Source organism: Mus caroli, chromosome 5 (genome assembly GCF_900094665.2).
Source record: "Mus caroli chromosome 5, CAROLI_EIJ_v1.1, whole genome shotgun sequence".
Taxonomy (NCBI): Eukaryota; Metazoa; Chordata; class Mammalia; order Rodentia; family Muridae; genus Mus; species Mus caroli.
In genome coordinates this window covers 117,157,273-117,170,813 of record NC_034574.1, presented here as the reverse complement: position 1 = coordinate 117,170,813, position 13,541 = coordinate 117,157,273, and the positions used below count along the sequence as shown (strand labels likewise).

The window sequence follows — 13,541 nt, the reverse complement described above, 5'->3', positions numbered from 1 at the left end:
AGTTCTCTTAGTCGCTGAGCCATCTCTCCAGCCCCTAAAAAACTTTTTTTTTTTAAAAAAAATATTTTCATCTATGGCTGGAGAGACGGTTCATTGGGAAAACCACACACACTTGTACACAACAAAGTTAAAAAAAAATAAGAAATATGACTTAAAGAAGGCCATATAGGAACACAGGCACAGATACAGAGAGCATGCCCCCTGACAACAGAGGCTGCCAGCCATGGTGGCCAAAGATTGCGTGCACGCAACCATCGTGAGTTAGTTAGGAAAGAGGTGTCAACAGATTCCCCCTCCGAGCTTCCAAAAGGCACTGGCTTTACTGACATTTTGGCTTTAGACTTCTGGCCTCCAAAACTCCGAGAGAAGAAACTGGCATGACTTGAAGCCAGCCAGTGTGCAGTGCATTGTAATGGCTGCCCCGTGAAGCAAATCCAGCCGGTGTCAACTCAGGAGGAGGAACAGGGTGGTGGAAGGATCAGAGAGACAGACGTGGACCCACTGGTCCAAAACAGCCTCTGACTGGCACCTCATGGCAGGTGACAAGGCAGATAGAAGGTCTCTCTAGAGAAACAGACGCTTGTCAAAGATGTCCTCCAGTACCTTATATAGGAAAGCAGTAGCTCTGAGCTGAGAGTGTAGCTCAGTGGGTTGCGCCTGACGAGCATGTACAAGACACTGGGTTGGAGTCTGGCACCACAGTAATGGAGGAAACAAAACAAACAAGGAGATGAGCACAGAGAGAGAGCTAGGGCCAGCATGAATGACTCTCGACAGAAGTGACTCCCAGGCCCCGGGGCTGCCTGGGACACCACCGCTGCTGCTGCAGCTAAAGCCTATCCCATCAAGCAGTGAGCTCACACACTTCAGAGCTCAAAGGTGAAGCTGAAGGCCCTCGTGGAGTAGAAAAGACTCTGGAGGCAATGAAGGAAATCTGAGAAGAACCCAACAGAAGTTCACAACAGTTCTGATGAAGAAAGGGCTGATGTGTGGAAGCAGACTGTGAAGGCAATCTATGGGACGCAACACAGTCAGGGACTACACAGATGGAGTCGAGTCCAGGGAGAGAAGAGGAGAAGCAGCCGGAGTCCACCTAAGTCCAGCTCTTTAAAGATAGCTGATACCGACTTCTCAAGGGTCCTCAACTTAGAAGAAGGACCCAGCCTTACCCCTTGAAATGGCAGGGAAAAAAAGATGATAGGGCTCCGCCCCCCTTCTTCCTGCCTGAAGTTTCCCTACGAGTATTTCCTAAAAATCATACAAACTAGGGCAAGGTTTTGGGCTGGGAGCCCGGTGGGGGTGGGGGGGGGGGGGGGGGGGGGGGGGGGGGGGGGGGGAGCTTTGACCTCATTGGTTTGTATCTGCCAGCCCCCTCCCCCTCCCCACTCCCCACACTGCCTAATTCAAAGGAGCACCCATGAGAAGCTGCCTGGCTTTATCCAGTTGGCTGGAGCTCACCCTGCACAGCCATGCTCAGCTCACCTAGCTCAGAGACAGGCTCTCTTTCTCAAGCGTGAACTGGGTTGGGGTGCGGGGTTGTCCAGGTTTGACCAGTAGTTTTGTTGTTGTTTGTTTGTTTTTGTTTTCTTTGTGCTTTCTTTCCTCTCCCTCTTTCTCCCTGGAGAGGGATGAGCATCCATCATGGCTAGCAGGTTTTATGGGGGCTATGAAAAGAAGCTAATAGCTCTGTAAAGAAGAGCCAGTTACCTGGGAAACCTTCCAGGCATGTTGTGTTCCTGGCAGCCCTGGGAGGCCTGGTGGAAAAGGCCACCGGCCCTCAGAGTGAGACGAGCAAGATCTAGGTCCAAGTGCTCAATGCATGATTTACCTGTCCTGACTTACCCTAGGGACACTGCCTAGGCATTGCTTGTCCTCTGTGGACCAGGAGACTGCCTTCCAAGATGGGCATTTGGGCTCCATTGTTGTTGATCTGTGACACCTCCGACTCTTGCCAAATCTAAGAGAAGAGTTGGTTAGGCCTGGATTACTGGCTGGGAACCAAATATTTTACCCTACTGCTTTGGGATGCTTTGTGGTCTCATCAAATGATAGCCCATCCACCCTGGGCTCCACTCTTGCCGTCTTGTCCTGATTGGAGTGTTCTGCATACCTGCTGTTGTTAGCTATCCATCACTAGGTCCAAGCAGACCTCTCCTAACCTACCCCATTGGAGGGGAGCCAAGGAGCCGGCTGCCCCCTCACTACCATGGAGGCCTCCAGCTGCTGTCTGTGTTGTTCATGCCCCTGTATGCACCCTTGGGGAGGCAAGTCTGGCCTTGTGAGAAGTCTGAGTCACAGATGCTGTCACAAAACAGGGACATAGCAGGCAAGGAGGCTGCACTATTCTTAGAGACGCTTACAGTTGCTCTAAGGAATCGTTAACAGAGCAGCAGATTAACACTGCCTGGTTAGGAGCACTGTCTGGAGTGGGAGCCCTGAGCCCATGCCAGGCTGCCTTTCCTAGGTACCTACTATGTGCCGCCTAGAGCCTCCTGCCTAAAAACAAGCCCCACAGATAGCCCTGTGCGTTTGCTCCTGTGTTCTGGGCCCACAGCAACCAGTGAGCCAGGGGCGTTCTATCCCCGTGAGGGGTAGGAAGGAGCCAGGAGTAAACGAGTCGGCTCAGATCAGTTCAGGTTCAGAGGAGGCTCCGAGAGGGATCAGGTGGAAGCTGGAGCCCAAAGTGTGACATTTGGACCGGGCCTGAATGATGACAAGGAACAGACGTACCCAGGCCCTGGGGACAGATGGGCACTTCAGGGTCACAACAGCAGTTCAGCAGTGAGAGGGAGTTTGTGTATCCAAGAACAGCTGCAGCCGGGATGGCAGTGCAGAGGTGGAGCTGCGTTTTGTTGGTGTGCAGGCAGGGCTGGGGCTGCAGGGACTCTGAGAGGCAGATGTAAACCAGGTGCAGGGCTGCTGGAGCCTTGAGGAACCATCACCCACAGGACAGGAAGCCACAGATGGGTTTGCCTAGGGCTGGGGAGGGAAGGCAGCACTAAGGGTCTGGGCACTCTCTTGTTATGGGACCTGCCATAGCGCTCTGTTGCTTTGGTTGTAACTGAGCTGTTAGTACGTCCATTTTAGGGCAGAATAGTACTTCTCACCAGGTTTGGATGGCTTCTGTGCGTCCTGTCTTCCAGTGGCTGGAGGCTCCCGAGTACTCGTGTCTCGGCCCACAGACCCCTCAGTGCCCATCGCAGAACCTGGCTCCTGGTGGCCGCCTGGATCTGCTAGGGGCATGAAGTTGAGATGGTGAAGGTTGAGTCTTACTAGGTGAGGTTGGGGGGCTGGGTTGACTAGAGGGGAAAACCGTGTTTGCAGGGCTGCAGAACTTTGGTTTCACCAGACTTACCTGGGGGACATGAGACATTCCCAGGCCTCCATCTGGGGGACAGAGTTTAGAAAGGGTCACTGCCTCCTTCTTTCCTCCTAGCTTACTCTTTCAATTAATTTTAAAAGTTAGCGTACATGATGGGTGTCATCATGGTATTTAGTGTAGACCTGTCATTATGTTTTATTACCCAGCCCTCTCCTCCCACCCCTCCTTCTGCTGCTCCCCTCCCTCCCCCTGCCAGCCTTGGTTTCTAACATAATTAATATCATTCAGCACATTAAAAAAAAATCCAAGTAGCCCCTCTCTGATGGAATTTAATTAGAGCTCTGCCTCAGCCGGGAGGTGTGCACCCCCTACAGAGTGAACCAAAAGAAAATGAAGCAAGTAATCTCTCGCAGTGAAACATCTTTGGGGGATGCCTGCAGGTTGCTCAGTTCCCTCCTGCAGTGTGCAGATCATATGCCCATTCAGCTTTTAGTAAACATCACTGGCTCTCAGCGTGCACTCTTCAACTGTGGTAGCCTTGACTCCTTCCCAAAACCCCTTGCCTTTTACGTGTTGGAAAGATTGGGAAAGCAAGGGTCTACAAGCTAAGAGTGTGAATCACGGTGTTATTATCAATACTTGAGGTGTATGTTTATACAATGGAGGCCCGTTAGGAAGGTGATGGCTCAGTTCTCAAGCTGCTTTCCTAGCTGGGAAGTCAGGTAAACCTGACTCTTCACCTACTGAGAGGTTGTGGGTGAGGTGCCCAGGAGACCCAAAGCCACTGTCTCCTAGGTTACGAAGTGGGGCTATTGCCATGCAGGGCAACACTGTTCAGCCATAAAAAGGAATGAACCCTGGTGCGATACAGCATGAGCCGTGGACACGAAGCCAAGTGCAAGAAGCCAGACTCCAGGTACAGGATGGGCCCTGGATCCCACACAAATCCATGCAGACAGAAAGCAGATATGTGGAGGCCACGGGGCTGTGGAGGGACTGCCGGTGACTGGAGAAAATGTCTTGGAATTAGATAGTGGTGTTGGTTGCAGAGTTCTGAATACATTAACAACCACATTAGAGGGAAAATGGCACAGAACTGAATCCATGGGGCAGTTCTGACATAGCAGTGGGGAGGCTGCTCTGTTGGATATCAGAGTTGGATACAGCCTGAGCATGGGCAGTGGTCTGGGGTCAAAGGGTAAGGTTTTCATGATGTGCAGCTCCAGGGTGAGACTATTGTGTGGGGTTTAAAGGGGCCGCAGCGCTTTCTCGAGACCCCCAGGTAGTGCCCCAGAAGGGTAGTATCAGGCACACTGTGTGCTTTCTCTCCCATCTTCACAGAACCATGAAGAACTGAGGGCAGGTTGGCGTGAAAACTGACACTCCAATCCTTAGTCATGCTGAATGCTCTAGAGTCTGTCTTGGAGAAACATTCCATTGATTTTAACTGGGAAGCACTGGGCGGTTTCTCAAAATAAAAGGGATCCAGTACTCTCCCCATGATGCCCAGGGGCATCTGGTCCCACACCTGCTAGCCAGGGGAAACAGAGCCTCAGAATTGTGAGCCTCAGAATTGTGTGCCGTTGCGGTCCATGCACAGAGGAGGTTTAAAGGGCAGGAGTTGGAACCCAGTTCCTGGGATCTCCAGACTGATGTGCGGCCCACGGGGCTATGTGCAGACCTCACAGCACACTTGCTGGTTTTGGAACAGAAAGAAAATCAGAACATGCGGCTGACAGGCCCCCAAATGAGTCAGAAAGCCGGGTGCTGGAGTCTTGTACCCAGAGGGCTCCAGCTGAGGTTTATTGGTGGGTGTGTTGGCCAAGAGAGTGGGAAAACTCAGTTCAGACGGAAACAATCCAGAGTTGGAACCGTCTGCCTGCAAGCTCCAGTGGTCCCTGTACCAGAGCGCTCCCATCTTTTAAGGAAAGATGAGGATCTAATAAGGATCCCCACCCATTGAGACTCAGGGAGGTGATTGAGACCCCCAAACAATGCAGTTTTAGTGGGATGGGGGGGGGCAGGGTGCCAAAGTGTGTTGGACAGAGACAGAAGTGTATGAGAGAGAAAGTAGGAATAGCAAGCAAGTAACATTGACCGTTAGGGGCACTTGTTCACTCAGATAGCAGAGGAACAGGATAGGACCAAGGAGGACAGGGCTAGGAGGGCCAGGGGCTGGGGCTTTAGTTTTGCAATTGTAATAGTTGTTTACATTTAGATGCCAATAGAGGTGATGGCGTCCCCAGCAGCTGCCAGCCAGGGCTTAGAGATTCCCAGATAACAAGAAGACATGGGACCCAGTGCCTTCAGATAGGAACAGAGATGCCCCGCCTGTTCTGAGGCTGGTGGGCTGGGTGCAGAGGGGTTGCTCCAATTTGATGCAGGGAGTTGGAGAATATAAAGAAGACAGACAAACAAATGTGGGACATGTTGACACTTGCTCAGTGTGATGGGAGCATAGGAGCTGGGCCCTCCTGAGCATGGCTGGCCTGGAGAAGTAGCTAGCAGCATGATACACTGCTATGATGTACTGTGATACGGTCACAGCTCCTGTTGTCAGTCAGCTGGCTGGAGTTGGCTAGTGAGGGTTGGTCTTCCGTAGCTTTTATATGTCTCTGGTTTTCTTTTTAGCAGGAGCAGGTAGTGCCCCCTAGTGCATGCCTCTGGTAAAAAAGACCCCTTGCTCTACAAGCATAGCCTTGTGGGGTCCTGGCTGGCACTCAGGATTAAACACTGACTGGCATCTGCTTCCAAGTGGGCCTGGGTATGGGAATCCCTCCGCCCGTGATAGCAGCCATCCGGCACTGGCAGGGATGTGTCCGAGGCTTTTGTCCCTGTGGGCTTAACAGCTCTCTTGCCCGCAAATGACCAGGGCCTGCAGCATCTCTTCTCTTGTTCTTTACACCTTATCTCCTCTTTATTTCCTCCCTTGTCCCTGCCCCGGCTGTTCCTTTAGGTGTTCAGCCGTTTGACTTTGGCCGTCAGGCAACTGCCTGCCCCACAGCTCGGTGCATGGCTTCTCTGCTATCACTGCTGCCGGCGTTACCTCCATCACTTCCATCTCTGCTTCTTTCCTCAGTGTTCAGTCCTGGTCCTCTCTACTGGAAGTAGGCCAAACAAACAAACAACAAAAAACACTCAAAGACTGGGAGATACCACAAAAGATCCAAGCCGCCAGCCAGCTTCACACCAGTAACACTGGAACTCGGCTGCAAATGAAGGTTTGTGCTCGCACCTATCACGGCTTGGCTCTTTAGCCCCAGCCAGGGTCATGGAGAGTTCACGGAGGCTTGAGATAGCAAAGAGCCCAGTGCCAACCGAAACAGGCCTGGCTGGGGCCCTGCCTGATGGAGCTGGAGCAAGCAGCTGGGGTCGCTGTGCAGCTTCCCCAGGGTAGCATGGAATGTTCAGGATGGCTGATGCCGGCATAAGGGTAGTCATGGTGAACACTGTGACTGACAGTTCTCCTGCTGGAGGCAGCCAGGGCAGCAAGAGAGCATCTAACAGCTTCCAGCTAGGAAGTCATGCCCCACTCCGTGTCATTGCTTATCTATGGTAGAATGAGCAGCAGCAACAGTGTTTACAGCAAGAACTTAGAGAACCTAGCAGTAAGAGTAGTTTAAATTTTAATATAATTTTATGCTACTTAGATATACAATTAGTATAATTTTAATAATTTAAAAATTAAAAATTTTAAATGAAGAGTATTTAAAATTAAAAATTTTAAAGACTATAAATTTAAAATAAATTTATGAAAATTTAAAATATTTTAGATTTTTACATAAATTAAATTTTTTAGATAACAGTGCTCAGTCCCTTTATCCTCTCCCCATCACAGCTTGCCTGTTCGGGAATGAAAGATCCCTAGTAAAATTTCCACCTGTGCCTCTTAGAAACTCTGGCATTTGGGACCTCTCAAAAGCTAGAGTTTCCCTTAAGGCTTGTTAGAGCTGGGAGAGGCTTTGGATAAGGCCTGTAGCCCGATAAACTTCCTACAAATCCTCCCTAGACCTCCAGGGCAAGGAGGTGCTCCCATCTCAGGGATCCTCCCCCCGAAAGCCCAGGAACGAGGGTCTCTGTCCCTTAAAGGTATGCCTGTTTCTTAGGTGAGCAGCCTCCCAGAGGCTAGAGAATGCCAGCCTGCCGCTGCTCAGGTGGAGGGGCCCCAGGACTAAGAATGAGGGGGCTCTGAAGCAAGCACCAGGTTCCCTCTGGTCATAGCCCAGTCCACGGAGATTCGGGCCATGTTCACTGTTCAGTGGGAGCAGCAACCCCAGAGGAGGGGTGGCAGTGGTTGCTGTGACCAGCAGGATCTCCAGCAGGCTGAATAGGGATGGTTTCAGCTAGTGCCAGGCTCCCGTGTCTGGGACCTCGTGCTGTCTTCTCTCACACACGGGCCTCTGCCCTTGCCATCCTAGGTGAGGTAGCAGCATTGGCTGTTACTCTAAGAAGTGGGAATTATAAGGTCCAGGGCTTCCCTATCCTGCTGCAAGTCTTAAGCAGGGTGCCGCCTTCTCGAGACTGTTTGCTCCTTAATATCTGCTACTTCCCTGAGGCTGTCCTGGGGTGAAGTATCACAGGCGAAATACCCTGCAGCGCTCCAAACCACTGTGGTGTCCCCATGTGCCTGGTTGGCCATGGGGTCTGGTGGCAAGCCTGGCAGTTATCCTAGTGACGAGATTTAGGGCCCTCTCTGGGACTTCAGGTGAGTGCAGCACTACTCTCTAAGGCCCTCTCTTCATTTTGCATAGCAAGGGAGGGCTGTGTGCCACGCCACACAGAGCAGTAGAGGACACTGGGGCAGGGATAGGATAGTGGCCATGTCCTCTAGCTCTTCTTTTTTTTTTTTTTTTTGGTTTGGTTTTTCGAGACAGGGTTTTTCTGTATAGCCCTGGCTGTCCCAGAACTCACTTTGTAGACCAGGCTGGCCTCGAACTCAGAAATCTGCCTGCCTCTGCCTCCCGAGTGCTGGATTAAAGGCGTGCGCCACCATGCCCAGCTTCCTCTAGCTCTTCTTGACCTTGGCCCCTACTCAGGATGATGGAACAGATAGAGGAGGAGAGGCCTCAAGCTAGAATCGGCCTCTGAAATCCAGCATGGGACAACCTCAGCCTCTTCATTACAGATCAGGGCCCTACTTGTTTCCTAGCTCAGCACACATTCCTCAGGAGAAGCCTCCGGGGTCTGGAGTGTAGCTCAGTAGTAGGAGGCCTATCTGGCATGTATGAGACCCTGGGTACAATCTTTGGTACCGAGAGTGAGACTTGGGCTCTAACTCTGAGGTGATATACTTTCTCCTCCTGAGACATCGCATACCTCCAGAGCAGCTGTAGCCAAGGCATTCCATGTGTAGAGGCTGTTTCTCTTCTGCCCCTGTGTCACCCCTTTATCACTAGATACAGGTGACAAAGGCAGCAGATTGCTGTTCTGCTTTTTGACTCCTGTTTGAGGACCAGAGAGTTTGAGAGACAGAGAGGAGCCGTAGGCTTTTCTAGAGCAGGAGAGCAAGGGGGCAGCAGGCTCCTGCACATTTACACACAAGCGAGTCACAGAGCCACCCCCTCCCCCAGCCCACCGCGTGGTTGGTTCCCTGTCTTCCCTCTAAGCTGCCAGAGTCCAGGCTCCCAATGACCCCTCATCAAACAGCTTCCAGACTTTATAACCAGAATGCAACTGAATTGCGTGTCTGCTCAGCCTCACTCCTGACTCCTGTCTGTGACGTCAAAGCCCAGCTAATCCCGGAAAAGCAGATTAAGTGCTGTAAACTCAATTCTCTCGCCCTCCCTCTTGCTCAGGGTGTCTCGAGGACCTGCCCTCTTGCAGCTTGCTCCCTTCGCTTGGAGCCAAACCCTCATAATCCTCTCCAGGCTCCCATGGATGCCTTCAGTTGGCAGGCTCTCCCCGTGGAGCTGGGCTCTGCCCTTCCCCTGCAGTTCCTTCATTTGGGGAAGGCCTCTGGGCTCCTAGCCTTGGTTTTCTGCTTTATTGCGAGAGGCTGGGGCCTTGATTCTCAGGGTGACACCCAGCACACCTCCACTCCGCCTGGTCCATGACCTGGAAGCAGCTTATACGCTCCATGCTGTCTCGGGTCCCACCCCAGTGCTGCCGTGGCCTTCCCGATACCACACCAGGTAACCCCACTCTGACCCTGCTGGACCATCAGGGACACTGAGGAATTTGAGAATGGTCTCCTTTCTAGGATCTTAAAAGCAGGGTCTGAAACCCAAAGGTGTCAGTAAAAGCCAGGGCCTGCTCGGGGCTCCAGAGAAGGTGGCTGTCTTGTCTGAATGGCTGTGAGGTGTGACATGGGGGGGATATGCAGGTACTGGTTTAGCTCCTACTGACTGGCCTCTGGAGACCTCCATTTTCCATATTGCCTCTTGCTGTCTCAGATTCCCAACCCCCCCCCCCCAAAGTTGTCCTGTGCCCGGCAGGAACTATAATTTTGTCTATGCTGTCATGGCTCTGGCCAGGACAAGACGGAGCGAGTCTGTCTCGTGCCCAGGCGGCTGCACTGGATGTCATGAGGTTGCCTGAGCTAGGGTTTGGCTGAGGTGAGGCCAGGGACAGCAGACACAAGTCCTGTTCCCTCTCCACCTGAGATGCTCCCTGGCCTCAGACTCAGCAGGGACAAAACCAGAGGGGCTGTCTGTCCAGATGAGAGCAATGATAATATTAATCACAGACCAAGGGGACGATGTATGGCCGTCAGGCCAGCCAGCAAAGCACTTGTGCAGAGCATTCTTCCCTGAGCCCCAGCCTCGGGGTTCAAATCAGTGTGGGTTTAGTGTCTGCTACTGGGAGTGGAATCCAGCCAGGGTGGCCATCTGCCTGTGACCTTGAGAGGCCAGCAGCAATACCAGTGGATTTGGTGCTGTGACAGTGGGGTGAGACTTGCTGAGCATGATCACACTTCATCCACAGGACACCCCAAGAGCTGTTCTCACCCCTATTTGTAGAAGATAAAACAAAAGGTCAAAGACAGTAGGTAGCTGGGCCCAGCATGAGTCAGAGCCAAGAGGGGCAGGTGCGGCCAGCAACCTTCATCTCTGCACCATTGCCCTTCTCTGCCCCTTTGCACGCACAGCTCCAACTCCACTACCCTGTATCAAGAAGATATTGTGTAGAAGAGTGCAAGTATGAGGTACCCCAAAGTCGCCCGACAGCGGCAAGTCCCTCACAGGCATCCAGCAAACCTGTGTAGACAGACCTGTGCTAACAGTAAGGATGATAGGTGTGGCTTTTGGTCAAGTTTCTAAATGCTTTTTGAACTGAAAACCAGGGGCTTGGGGTATGACCCTGTCACACACAGCACCTGCCCGACATATGCAAGGTGAGTGTGGGCCTCAGCGCATAAAAGATCAAATTCACTTTATCAGTTTTATTTTAGCCCACATGCCACCCCACCTATTTAAGATATACTTGAATTTAGCCGGACACGTCTGTATTAGTCAGGGGAAAGGGATTTGGTAGAGTGACTTACAGGCTGGGGCTGTCTCTAAGGGAAAGACCAAGAACCCAGGAGTTAGATTGTTTAGTCCTTGAGGCTGAATGTCTCAGCTGTTCTTCAGTGTACTCCAGAATCCCAAAGGAATAGGCTTTCCTGCCAGTAAAGGAAGGAGTGCCTCGGCAGTGGGAGAGATGAACTCGCCAGCAAGATGAGCCAATCAAGAAAACCCTTCACTGGGGTGTGCCCAACCGCTTGGGCTTCAGGTTGAGAACCAAGATTAATCATCACATCTTCACATCTGTTTGCATACATCTAAAATAAGTAAAAAGGAATTGCTAAACTTCAGAATAATATTTTTCTTCATTGTACTAACTAACAGACATCAAAGGGTTAAAAGGAAAAAAGTTGTTTTTTGTTTTGTTTTTTGTTTTTGTTTTTTTTCTTATTCATTTTACATCCTGCTAATTGCCTCCCTCCTGGTCATCCCTTCCCACAGTCCCCCTTCCCCCTCCCCTTCTCCTCTGATCTGGTGGGGGCTTCTTTGGGTATCCCCCAACCGTGGCTCATCAAGTCTCTGCAAGGCCAGGCACATCCTCTCCCACTGAGACCAGACAAGGCAGCCCAGCTGTAAGAGCATATCCCACAGACAGGCAACAGCTTTTGGGATAGCCCCAGCTCCAGTTGTTCAGGACCCACGTGAAGACCAAGCTGCACATCTGCTACATGTGTGCAGGGAGGCCTAGGTTCAGCCCTGTATGTTCTTTGGTTGGTGGTTCAGTGTCTGAGAGCCCCAAGGGTCCAGGTTAGAGGATTCTGCTGGTCTTCAGTGGAGTTCCTATTCTCTTAGGGGTAGAAAAAGACTTTTTTTAAAAAAGACTTATTTATTTATTTTATGCATATGAGTACACTGTAGTTGTACAAATGGTTGTGAGCCATCATGTGCTTGCTGGGAATTGAACTCAGGACCTCTTCTTACTCTGGCCCCACTCATTCTTTTAAAAGATCTATTTACTTATTATATGTAAGTACCCTGTAGCTGACACACCAGACACACCAGAAGAGGGCATCCGATCTCATTATGGATGGTTGTGAGCCACCATGTGGTTGCTGAGAACTGAACTCAGGACCTTCAGAAGAGCAGTCAGTGCTCTTTACCGCTGAGCCATCTCACCAGCCCCAGAAAAAGACTTTTTAAAAATAACTTTATACTGTCTAATCAGGAACTTGTCACAATTTCCTTTCAGAGAAGACTTCATAAGGGATTCTTTTCTACTTCTGTCATGTTTAATGTTCCAAATAGATTTTAAAAACTGGTTGAGTGCACATTACTTTTAGCTTCAGAAGATATCATGTATATTTAAGAGGCATTTAACTATTATAAATTATTTTGATGACTTAAAAATGTCAATACTGAGTTGTATATTTTAAAATAAATTTTATTAGTTTAATAAAAATCTTTTAAAAATAACTTTATTTAGATGCAGTTCAAATACACATTCCACTAATGCATCTAAAATGTGCTGTTCAGTGGTCTTAGTATATTATATTTTGGATTATCTAAAGTCTCATAGAGGATATGCAGCATAAAACTTTCCATTTTGAAGGGCTGGGATAGAGCGCTGTGGTAAAATGCTTACTTAGCAAACACAGGCCCTGAGTTTTATCAACAGCCTTGAAGGAAAAGAAAAAATTGCTATTTTAAGCACTCTCCAGTATTCCACTCCATGGTGTTAAGAGCATCCATCCCCAGGGGCCTGCATCCGTCACCACGGCCACTTCCAAAGTGTGTTCTTCACCCAAATGAGAACTGACTCTTACACAATGACTCCCTGGTACCCTTGGTGCTTAGTAGCCACTAAACTGCTCTCACAAGGAGGACTTTAAGAAGTCGCAGTTATTAATTCTTTAAATAATGGATTCTATTTTAAAAGCAGTTTTAGGTTCACATTAAAATTAAGTGGAAATTAAGAGCCTGGTAAGGTCCTTGCCCCACATTAACATCATCAGTTTCTACCTTCCTACACCAACATGGTCCTTTCAACTATTTATTATTGTATGTGTATGATATATGTATGATGTAGGGATGGACATGTGTGCCTCAGCACATGTGTGAAGATCGGAGGACAACTGGGTGAAGTCAGTTCTGTCCTCCTACTAGTACGTAGATCTCAGGAAATCAAACATTGGCCATCAGGCAGCAAGCGCCTTTACCTGCTAAGCAGTCTTTCCCACCCAAAGTAGTGCTTTTGTTATAACTGGAGTTATAAGCTGCTGTGAGCTGTCTAACATGGGTGCTAGATCCTCTGTAAGAGAATCAAGTGTTCTTGATACAGCTCTTGGTTGTATATTCTGTGGGTTTAAGTAAACGTATAATGTCATGTCCACCACATCAGATGAAGCAGTTTAACTGACCTAAGTAAGAGCCCTCTGTATTTGCCTGCTCATCCCACATTAATTTATCTATGCAGTGAATGAACTTTCATGCTGTGGAAGTTGAGGCACTTACATTTCCACCTTTATTCTTCCCGTGTTTGTTAGTTATGTTATCATTTGTGTACATTGTTGGGGTTTTCATATACTTCAGTAACCATAAGTGCCATGATTGCAGAATTGCTTTGTTTACATCATACTTTTCCATGGATGAATTTTTCCATGACTTATCTTTTAGTTTGTTGGGTTTTAATATTTTTAAAGAAGATGTTATCCGAGCCGGGCGTGGTGGCGCACGCCTTTAATCCCAGCACTCGGGAGGCAGAGGCAGGCGGATTT

At 49.8% G+C, this 13,541-nt stretch overlaps 1 protein-coding gene across 8 annotated transcripts in view; it reads left to right on the top strand.

Annotated features, from left to right (window-relative positions):
* Pitpnm2 (phosphatidylinositol transfer protein membrane associated 2) overlaps positions 1 to 13,541 on the top strand; it is a 131,103-nt gene that overhangs the window by 81,636 nt on the left and 35,926 nt on the right. Inside the window, exon 3 of one of the 8 annotated variants that reach the window (XM_029477450.1) lies at positions 6,402 to 6,543. The exons of the other annotated variants lie outside the window; for them this stretch is intronic. The gene's annotated coding sequence lies outside the window, so the exon portion shown is untranslated. The remainder of the gene's footprint in view (positions 1 to 6,401; positions 6,544 to 13,541) is intronic. 8 annotated transcript variants of the gene reach the window in all.